Source organism: Nothobranchius furzeri, chromosome 4, assembly GCF_043380555.1.
Source record: "Nothobranchius furzeri strain GRZ-AD chromosome 4, NfurGRZ-RIMD1, whole genome shotgun sequence".
Lineage (NCBI taxonomy): Eukaryota > Metazoa > Chordata > Actinopteri > Cyprinodontiformes > Nothobranchiidae > Nothobranchius > Nothobranchius furzeri.
Genome location: NC_091744.1, coordinates 76,079,890 through 76,092,264, shown reverse-complemented (window position 1 = coordinate 76,092,264; position 12,375 = coordinate 76,079,890).

The following is a 12,375-nucleotide window of genomic DNA, read 5'->3' as shown; positions in this document are numbered from 1 at the left end:
TCTTGGCCAGGCATGACAGCTTTATTTATATACATTAGACATTTCATACACAGAAGCAATTCAATGTGCTTTCCAGGTGCAAGATTAGCAAGAACACATTAAAATCAACGTGGCAACATAAAACAGCACGTTTTAAAATGACATTTAAACACACAAATTAAATTAGATGTAAGAATAAAGAAAAAAAAGGCTAAGTTGAAGGGTGAGCAGTTACAGTGCAGAAGGTGCAGCATAAGAAACATTCATTCAAGGCTGATGAATATATGAAAGTTTTTTTATTTTTATTTAAAAGTTACCAGAGTTGGGGCACATTTGAGGTCATGTACAGAAGCTGGTTCAATTAAATTCAATTCAAGTTTATTTACATAGCACCAAATCACGACAGGAGTCGTCTCAAGGCACTTCACATAGTAAACATTCCAATACAGGTCAGTTCATCAAAGTTTTCTATATAAGGAACCCAGCAAATTGCATCAAGTCACTGACTAGTGTCAGTGACTTTACAGCAATCCTCATACTTAGCAAGCATTTAGCGACTGTGGGGAGGAAAACTCCTTTTTTAACAGGAAGAAACCTCCAGAGGATCCTGCCTCAGTATAAGCAGCCATCCTCCACAACTCACTGTGGATCGAGAAGACAGAGCACACACACACACACACACACACACACACACACACACACACACACACACACACACAAACCAAGTAATGTTTCTATGGTTACATTGTGATTTCTTAGTAAATATTCTATTTGGTGAGAGATAAACTTTATTGTATTTATCCTAGTGAATCTATATTTCAACGGGTAAACTAGTAGTAGCACATCCAGCGTCAAGGAAAGTTAATGTTATTATCAGGAGTGGGAGAAACAAGATTCCATCCTTCTGCCGCAGATTAGCTAAAAGTAGCTTCACCCTGCTTGGTTCTGCTCTACAGGTTGACTTCTTAAAGAGCAAGGCACCAAATCAAGTTTTTATTTAAATTTTTTATGTTTTTTTGCTGATAAACTGTATAAATGAGTGTTTAATCGTGCTGTAGACACGTGTGGTCAACAATTTAGCACTTTAGTGCATCTTAGTTAGAATTTAAATATTCTGCCTCAAACTGTCAGGGTTGTGCTGTGTTCAGGTAAAAAAATCTACACTGCATTTGAATTGAAGTCTGCCATCGCTATTGGCTAAGAGGTACACTGTGATGTTAGCTGGTACATTATGATGTCATGTCCTTGTGAGCCTGTGTGTGTATTTGTTAGCGGTTTCACCCTCTCGGTCTGCCAGACAACAGCATTTGTTGCAATTTTCAAACAGGAAGTGAGGGTGGAGTAATACTCTGGTAGGGGGTGACTTGTGCTTTAAGGATCTCAGAGCCCTGCTGGGTGCATATAATGCAGGGAGATCCGTATTTTAGTCTCATTCCATTGAGTGATTTATAAACTGGTAGAAACACTTTGAAATCCATTTTGCACTTTACTGGTAACCAGTGTAGAGATTTAGGAACCGGAGTAATCAAGCTGTTTGATTTTCATTCTCTTATTAAATTAGCAAAGAAAGTGATGAATACACCCATTAGTTTTGAGCATTTTGGTGATTTTCAAAAATTGGAAATATGCTGAAGCCATCCCCAAATATCAGAATTATAATATAGGTAAAAAAAAAAAAACTCATTTACGTCTTGCTTTTATTTTTGCACCATTGGAGATGAAACTACTTTTTAATTTTGTTGTACTTGTACAATGACAATAGCCTGTATTTAAATGGTAAAAGGCATTCTATTCCATATATATATATTTATATATAATATATATATATGTGTGTGTGTGTGTGTGTGTGTGTACAAAAATGGAAAGCTCTAAATTTAGTTTTTAATTTGTAATGTCCAGAAATGGTCAGTTTTCACCTACATATTGACCTACATGCCACCTACAGGTGGCCGTCATCTACAGGCATGAATCTGCCTCTGTGCGTCTCTTAATCTTCCAAGTTGCAGGAAAAGATTCGACACTGCGTGTTTACACTCAGATTGTCAACATCATGTTCCTTTCTCACCACCTGGAGCGGGTACTGCATGCCTTTGTAATTTCTAGGCTTGATTACTGTAACTCTCTTTATTCAGGGTTGTGTCAGTCATCACTGCGTCGCCTACAGGTTGTGCAGAACAGCGCAGCAAGGTTCCTGACTGGGACCAGGAAACGGGACCACATCAGTCCGGTTCTGGCCTCCCTGCACTGGCTTCCGGTTTGCTATCGTGCACAATTCAAAATCCTCGTCTTTGTTTATCATTTCTTCCAGGGTGGTGCTCCCCCTATCTAGCCACACTCCTGAACAGACATTCCCCATCACGCGCTCTGCGCTCCTCTGACCAAGGCCTGCTCGCTGTCCCTCATTCTAGGGGTCGTACTCGTGGGGACCGGGCTTTCTCAGTCCTAGCACCGTCTCTCTGGAACCAGTTGCCACCCTCAGTTAGGCTGTCCCCATCTCTGCCAGCCTTTAAGAGTCGCCTAAAAACACACCTTCTCCGCTTGGCGTTTCCTGAACATGTTGGATTCGGCCCTCTTCTACGTTGAATTTCTTTCACAGTTTTCATTGGTTCACTCTTGTTCTAAAATAAAATGTTTTATTTTATTTTAATTACCAAAAAAGACTCAAAGTCTCTTTTTACACTTTATATTTATTTAATCAGGATCGTTGTCAAGTCGACGCCAGAAACAATGAAACACAACTTGAATATCAGATGAACAACAAGGCTTTATTCAACCGGCATTCATACAAGTTATCAATCATGAACGAAACATTTCTCTTACCGTTGCTTATGGGTGGAGAGCTGAACACCCCAGTTAGAAAACGTAATCCATGAACCTCGTCAAATAGAATCCTTCAAACAGCTCTAACAGCTCTGAGCTCTGCTCTGCTCCTTATACATTCCCTGATGTGCGTGCAAAGCTGCACACCTCCACCAAGATTACCTTGATTACATCCTCATGATCACATTATGTTCGGCTCTACCATGATTATCCTCATGATAAGTGTGATTGACAAACAGTAGTGATCAATAACTTGTATAAAGCAATTATACAACAGATGACAAGTTCATTTTTATTACATTCCACTCTTGAACTTTTCATCTAATTTATGTAACATCATGGATCCATCACCATTTCCCCATCAAAACCAACGTCATTTATAACATACCTTGTAGTTCCACTTTAATTTTCATCGTAGTCTTTGCATTATTACCCAATTTATTTCTCTTCTTAATCGAATAACATACACAATGTTAGAATGCTGATTATAATTAATGCTGCAATCATAGGTGGAATTAGCACTTTATTAGCGGTACTCGACATGCCTGTAAATATATCCCACCAATGATGAGCGGAAGCCTGTTCAATCAATGTAGCAACATGTTTTATTTCCCCTTGTGCCACAAGAGTAGACACCATGAGCCTGGAAAGGTTGGACCTATGAGAGTCAATCAATTTTGCCACTTCAGTGGAACCATCCAATGCGCATTTGAATTGTTCCAGTGAGAGTGTCCAAGGGGAGTGTAAAACCTCCCATTGTATCTTAGTCAGCCGACTAGATACAGTGTAATTACTCAACCAATAGGTCACGTTATTCCATTCCCACATATGTATACCCTTGAGACAACCTGAAAAGGGAACTGAAGGTACCTGTGGGGAATTGGTCATTGTAGCCACGCATAAGGTGTTAGGACCCACCTGCCAAAACTGTTCCTCTGGGGGTGTGACCGTCCAATCACAGAGTACGACCCTTGAATCAGTGAAACATGGATTGCTATGTCCTTTTACCAATGGGCAGGCTAAACCCTTATCAGTCTCATCACAGTGTTTTACTTCATATGTTCGATTTGTTTTAACATCCCACCACTCTCCACTAACATGGAGATACCAAAACCCTTTAGTGGTTATCACCGGCAGTATCTGATATCTACACACAGTCATTACTGATGTCATATTATACTGATCCCAGTATCCAGTACACATAGATTTATTACAAATCGTCATTTCTGCATGTAGCTGTAGCCATAATGAACTACTGATGTTCCATAATGTTCGCCATGCATGATAGTTATTACTCATTACCTGTATTTGAAACCTATTTCTCTGTGTCTCAGCATGAATAGTCTGCAAGGAACAGACTGTCCAATTACCTATGTGTGACAAATTATGCAATGCATCATAAGTTTCATTCCAAAGCTTTAGATTCCATTTAAATACACTTTTCCACACATCACTTCCTTCTAACTGACTAGATACAGTCGAAGGCATCCATCTTGCAGTCTTGGTGACAGCTTGTGCGGTGTATTCTCCAGTGTTGGACAGCATAGTTCGTGTCACCTCATTGTCTGCTGTGTTAGCCAGACCATACAAAGTTCCAGTTCCTCCTAGCACGGTGTCATACCATGCTCGCCTCCTCCTGTTACAAGGCGGAATAGGAGGGAATTTCACAGTCCATCGCACATATTCGGCTACCCTTATTTGTCCCATTTGTTGACAAGTGTGAACCAGGGGAGCTACAGCTGTCTGCGTAGCTCTAGCTGTGTCGGGCAGCACCCAGAATATGTACAAATAGGCGTATCCTCCTGTGATTACAGTTCCATTCCTGATCCGGAAATCGCGATCAACCTTCATACTCCAATTTGTGCCATTTTGTATGCAAGTACCATTCCCCTGATGGTATGCACAGATGCGCGCTGCAGAATTAAAGGTTACTGTTGATCCTTGAACCAACACCCCCGGGCTGATCACCCTTCCTCGGATTTTAAGACATCCTCTGCACCGGTACATCTTACCGGTAGATGTTAGGTTTCCCAAGTAGCAAGCGTCATTTGCTCTGCATGTGAATGTGCCTTGAGTGCGGTTGGACATACTGCTAACCAATTCCAGATGGCCCATGACCCCTTCTTCCAACACTTGTCCTTCCGTGAGCCCCCAACAGAAATGTGCCCTCAGTGCGATGACAGCGAGGACATGGAGGACGATGACCAAACATCCGACACCACCAGGTCCGCGGAGCCCATCCATCGCCTCGACAAGGGTTCAATCCTTTTGTAGGGGAAGGGGACCCAGTCAACCACCGTCACTCAGACACCCGCCTATGGGATACATACAAAACTGCAGATAGAATGACAAGCATTAATTTTCTCTCCTGTAACATTTGTTTATCGGAATATTAATCCATTTTTCCTCTCCGGGGAACAATACACTTACCACAGCATCTTTTCCCTGTGCAATAATCTCTCCAGCTCTGGGAGGACCATTGAGCTGCTCCACCCACACTTTTGCCCCCGCAGTAAAGTCTGATGATCCAAACCCAGTTTCACCCCTCTGAGTGATAGTGGTAGGTTTAGTAATCTCTTCAACTTTGGACATTACACACCGTTTGATTACTAACTGAGCTATCTTGTCTCCTTTTTCCAGTACCAACGGTTCTTTACCTGTATGCTGACACACCACACCTATTTCCCCTTGATAGTTTGAGTCTATTACCCCAGCTAAAATGGTTAGACCCCTCAAAGCTAAACCACTTCTTGGACACACATGAGCATAAGTTCCTGGTGGACATTGAATTCCCAATCCTGTTTTTACCACTGTCACTTTATTGGTTACTAAAGTGATGCTTTCCAAGATTTTAAGATCTAATCCCACAGAGCCCGCAGTTGCTCTAACAGGGAGTTCTGCCTCAGAAGTTAGTTTCCACATTCGTATAGGAGGGTCAGTAGAAGTTGTTTCCCTTCCTGCCCTGGCAACCATTAGCATCAGTGGAGTAACTCCATCCCCCACGGGTCTGTTATTTAACTGATGTACTGCCCTAGTCAGATTTTCTCTCCATTTGTCCAAAGAATTAGTAACCGATAGTTTCCTTAGTTTCTCTTTCAGTAACCCATTCATTCTCTCAATGAGTCCACTAGCTTTCGGGTGATATGCTACATGATAGATCCATTCTACCGCGTTGTTCTCTGCCCATTCTTTGATCTTATTTCCAGTGAAATGGGTACCATTATCAGTCTGAACCTGCAAAGGTAGTCCATAATAGGTCTCTATTAATGACAGACATTTCAATGTAGCCTCCTGATTGGCGTTATGACACGGATGCACCACCAGTACCCCTGACACCGTATCCACGGCTGTGCATGCATACTTACAGTTTTTACTTTTTGGCAATGGTCCAATGAAATCAATCTGCCAACACTGTCCCGCTTGTTTACCTCGATGTATCTGTCCCTGTATATGTCGAGGGATTCTCTTTTTCTGATGTTGACAAGGTTCACAATCTTCTATGGCAGTTTTAATATCATCAATGATGAGATCTATTCCTCTGTCCCTCGCCCATTTCAATGTTCCCTGCACACCCCAATGTCCAGCAGTAACGTGAGCCCATTTGGCTAATCCAGGACTTGATTGTCTTACAGCCTGAATTTTCACTATCTTATCTACAGTCTGATTATGCAGGGATTCAGGATCATTGTTATTAGTATGAGCATCCACATGTAATACTGACACAGGAATATTTTGGCATTTCTCCCAAATGTCCTTCCATAGGTCAGCTCCCCAAACCTCTTTTGAATGTATCTTCCATTGTGTAGCATGCCAAGTTGGCATCCAAGTTAACATTCCTTGGGCTACTGACCAGGAGTCAGTATAAATACTTACTCCCTGCACCCCAGCCGCCATTATTACCATGTGTACTGCTTTCAACTCCGCCCATTGACTACTCTTTCCTGTCCCTGTGAGTTCCATAACTTGTTGTGTACCAGGGTTAAATGCCCCAGCCTTCCATTTCCTGGTTCCTGCCACATATTGACAGGAACCATCAGTGAACCAGGCTCGCTCCTGCTGCTCTGGGGTGAGTTCGCTCCATCTTACCCCCAGTTTCACAGGAGAATCCTGGATTGGTTTTACCTCAAAAGGCACTTCATCCATTTCTGGAACGTCTGCCACTTGCTCGTGGAGCATTGATACTCCTTTTTCTCCTGGTTTCATTCTCTCAGAAACATACCACTTCCATTTTATGATGCTAGCCTCTTGAGCTACCCCTATGCGGTGAGTTGTAGGATTGCTCATGACCCAAGTTAGAATGGGTATATGTGTTCTCATCATTACTTCATGCCCCACAGTTTGGGCTTCTGTTTCCAACAAAGCCCAATAACATGCCAACAACTGTTTTTCAAATGGAGTATATCTCTGTCCTGCATCAGGCAATTTCCTAGACCAAAAACCCAAAGGTTTTCTGCACCTATCTTGTTTTTGCCACAAACTCCAGTTAGCATAATCATTTACTGCAGAAACCTGTAACTCCACTGGTCCTGACAACATCTTCCCCAAAGAAACAGCTTGTTGGATGGCCTCTTTAGCTAGTTCAAATGACTGTTGTTGATCAGGCCCCCATTCAAACTGCTCCTTCTTCCGAGTGCATCTGTACAGAGGCTGCAAGATCTGTCCTAAATGAGGTATGTGGTGTCTCCAGAACCCAAACAACCCAATATACCGCTGAGCATCTGTCTTATTCTGTGGTATTGGGAACCGTGCTATTTTCTCTTTAGCTTTAGTTGTTATTTCTCTTTCCCCTCTATTCCAGATAATTCCCAAGAACTTCACTGACTGTGCAGATCCCTGCACTTTCTCTGGATTTATCTCCCATCCATGATTCTTCATATGTGTTATCAGAAGTGGGAGCAATTGCTCAACCTCTTCTTTAGTGTTTCCCTGAATCATGATGTCATCAATGTAGTGTGATAGCAATATGCCTGATGGGATCTTTAAAGTCGACAGATTTTCAGCCACTATCCTATGACAGATTGTGGGTGAATGCAAATACCCTTGTGGTAATCTGGTGAAGGTGTACTGTCTTCCTTCCCATGTAAAGGCAAACTGTTCCATCTTGTCCTCAGGGATAGGTATGGTAAAGAAAGCATTGGCCAAATCTATCACCGCATACCATGTACCAGAGTGATGCTGCACCCTTTCCACAATCGTGATAACATCCGGAACCGCAGACGTTAAAGGAGGAGTATGTTTATTCAGCGCTCTATAATCCACAGTCATTCTCCATGAACCATCTGATTTCTTCACTGGCCATAAGGGATTATTCCACCGTGTGGTGCATGTTTTCAAAACTCCTGCCTCCAGATATTCTTTAATAGTGTCCGTAATTTCTTTCTGACCCCCAGGCAACCGGTATTGTTTTTGTGATACCACCTGTGTTGCTTCAGGAATGGGAAAAGGTGTCATTTTGACCTTGCCTACCAAAATGGTGTGGATTCTGTTTATACCAAAACAAAATCGACCATGTTTCAGATGAAGAGTCATTCCGGCCAATATATCCATTCCAATAATCCATTCCTTTGCAGGAGCCACTACTACACTGTAATTTCTAATAGGTTGATTTCCTATTTTTAAGGGTAAAGTTACTCCCTTTCCTACTAACATCTGCCCCCCAAGTCCAGTCAAAGGTACAATGTTTCCCTTTATTTTATCAGGATTGCCATGAATTACCGAGGCCTCCGCCCCAGTGTCAACCAATGCCATTACTGTCTGTACTGATTTTTTCCAATAAATCTGTAATTCCACATGTGGTCTGATATCATTTATTGACCATCCTGAGGCACTGGCAACAACCTGAGCTTGACCTTCATCCTATTCATCATCATGTTCCCTTCGGTGCTGTTTTTTCTTTCTACGCTTCACTGCCGCCACCTGATAACACTCATCTGAACTCTCCTCCTCTGAAGATTCCTTGGGAGGGGCGGAAGGTTCAGCAGGCTTCGACGCCACCTCCCTGATCACATTCTGCAACATTCCAACCAATTCTGACACAGACATCCTGTCGTCCTTTTCAGGACAATGTCTGAACTGACAATGGACCTTCAGTCCCATTTGGCTGCATTTCTCCATCAATGCATTAGTGGGCAATCCATCAATCTCCTCAAACGGCACTCCCGCTTGTCGCAGTGCCCTCCACAGATCTGTTCTAGAGGGGCACATTGCCCCCATTTACGACCCCTTGAATGTGGATCAATCCTGGGTTTATTTTCAGTTCTAGCTCCCTCTCTCCTCGTCTCAGACCAATCACCCAGCGTGGTGAGTTCGCCAAGACGATCTTTTATCGCGGCAAAAGTCTGGTCTGCCGCGCCAAACAACAAGCTGGTCACCATGGGTTTATAATGTGGTGGGGCATGTCTGATGAGGTGATCTCTAGTTGCCTTAGAGATGTTACAGTCCACCACTCCAGCTCCCCCGTTTCGAGCCACTTGCTCTCTAATAGTGAGTCTGGTGAGCCGCTGAATGGCATCTCTCACTGTCTGCCATTGCCCTTTAATCTCAGACCAGTCCGCCGTGGTAGGATAGATTACATGACATGCCAGAGCATATGCATCCCCCACATTGAAATCTTCATCAGCTGGCAATGCCCGGACTGTAGCCCGGTATTCAGCATTTATCTGTGCATCAGTACTTAATCCTGAAAATCTCATGGCATCACCGGCATCTATGGCTATATCACACGCGCCATCCTCCATAAGGCGATTAAGCCAGGAGTCAGTTGGTTCGCCTGGGCGCTGTTTCAGCTTCCCATTCATGTGATTTAACTCATCTTGTGAATAATCCTCTAGCGTTGTTAGCAGCCTAGGGGCGGGTTGTGGCTGCTGTTGTAACATCCTTCTTATATTACCCGCCTCATCGAGTTCCGGCCGTCCCTGATCATCCACCATATCTACCAGTATTGGTGGAATAATTTGCTGTTCTCGCCGACGCCTAGTAATAGGTCTTTGTTCTGACATCTTTATCCCCTGTAATGATGGATACAAGGGCTGAGGTGGTGGGTCAGGTTTAATCGCCCACTCCTCCTCCTCATCATCCCCCCAAAGATCCCCGTTCCATTTCTCAGGATCCCAATCTTCACCAACATTCTTTACAAACGCCCGGATCTGAGCAGGACCTGTTCTACGAGGTCGCTTCTTTTCCTTCCTTTGCGCTCGAGACACAAAAGTCAGCGTTTTATCCAAAACATTCTGAGCATGCTTTAGCTCTTTCCCCATCACACACACTCTCTGCTCAAACTCTGAGCATGATTTTTCAACTTCTTCAGCATGGATTTTCTCCTGCGCCGCTCGCTCTCTACAACTGCTCAATTCTAACTCCTGTTTTTTCCATGCTTCTGCAAAAAGCCACATCATATCTCTCACTCCTGCCAGCGGCGCTTTTTCTTTAACTTCTATCCGCGTCAAACGGTCCAGCACCACGGCGGGGCTGACCACTCCATTTAACTCTCCCCACGGCCCAGGGCGTCCACCGCGCTGCCTTAACATATCACCAATGGTTCGGAACTCCTCCGTTTCCCAGCCGGGAATCGGCACGGGAATCGGCGTTCCCTCCCCAGAAGCACTCGGCTCCTTTTTGCTTCTCCAAAAACACTTCATTGTTGCTGGAATAGCTTGACTGATCCTGTTCGTGACGCCAAAAATGTTCTAAAATAAAATGTTTTATTTTATTTTAATTACCAAAAAAGACTCAAAGTCTCTTTTTACACTTTATATTTATTTAATCAGGATCGTTGTCAAGTCGACGCCAGAAACAATGAAACACAACTTGAATATCAGATGAACAACAAGGCTTTATTCAACCGGCATTCATACAAGTTATCAATCATGAACGAAACATTTCTCTTACCGTTGCTTATGGGTGGAGAGCTGAACACCCCAGTTAGAAAACGTAATCCATGAACCTCGTCAAATAGAATCCTTCAAACAGCTCTAACAGCTCTGAGCTCTGCTCTGCTCCTTATACATTCCCTGATGTGCGTGCAAAGCTGCACACCTCCACCAAGATTACCTTGATTACATCCTCATGATCACATTATGTTCGGCTCTACCATGATTATCCTCATGATAAGTGTGATTGACAAACAGTAGTGATCAATAACTTGTATAAAGCAATTATACAACAGATGACAAGTTCATTTTTATTACAACTCTATCCCTTGTTTTACCCATCTGTCCTGTACTAGAATGTTTCACCTTTTTTTGTAATTTGTATTGCTTTTATTTCTGAATTGCTCTTATTTTTGATTTATTCACTATATTTGTACTTCTACTGTACCATGTTCAGCGCCTTGGGCTTCCTGACAGGGTTGTGGAAGGCGCTTTATAAATAAAGCTTTGATTGATTGATTGATTGATTTCTCAAGGTCCTTCTGTGCCAAGTCTGTCTTCTTATCTAGGCCGTCCTGCACAGAAGAAAGGACTGAACTGTTATAATAGTGAATGAACAATGTGGTTGAATGAACAAATGTTATATGAATAATAATAATAACTTGATTAATCTGTGCTTACATTAATAAGGTTGATTAATCTGTGCTTGAATGACTGGTTTGAAATGAGTGTTTTTATTACATTGAAAGATTTATATATGATGATCAGTAATGTTTGATATGACAAGGTAATCATCATCTACACTCAGACACAAGGTTCATTAGAGATAAATTAAAGTTAAACGTTATGACACATACATATTTTCTTACCCACAAATCAGAGCATCCTGTATCTGAAAGAAGGCGTGATGTTCTGAGGTTTGCTTGTTAACACCTCTTAACATGGCACGTTCCGATTGGACAAGTAAACCATAACATGAGAATATTAAAACAGAGCTCACTTCACCGTGAGTCAGTTCCAGAGAAAGCTACGGAACGGCCGTCCGGAGCGAAACCTCTTTAACCCAGAGCATTTTTGACAAGCTGTCAAAAACCCTGCTACACGCTGAAGCTGACACAGCAAACGGTTCCTGCAGAACAAAGCTGACCCAGTTCCGACTCCCTAAGAGTCCTTCTAGACGCAAACAATTCCATCGATCTGTTGTGACTCGGGAAACATCTCTGGACTGGAGAGTCGGTGCTGCGGTTAATCTACTGAACCTCTGTGCCCAGAGGTCATCCGACCTTCTTGACCTCCGGATCTGCGAAGAGGGTCTTCCAAAAGGGTGAGGTAGACACAGCATGAATCGCGTCTGATGTGGTTTTGATAAGAATCAACTTCCTGGTTAAAGCAAACCAAATTCTCCTTTTTACACCCAGAACTCAGTTCTTCTAGATGCGAAAGTTCTGATAACCTCACATTCACACAGTCACCATACATTACATCCCATCCACCTAGATCCATCCATCACAGTAGTCTTAGTTAACTTGTCATGTTTTAATTGTTTGGAAAATAAATTCTTACTTTTTATAAACTTGACTCTCTTCTTGAATTAATGCAAAGTCTTCTACAATCCCAGAATAAACAAATCATTCTAAACCTTCTGGTTAAAGACCAATCAGACTGGATTCCCATATTTATATGGAAATTCACATCACATTGGTCAAAG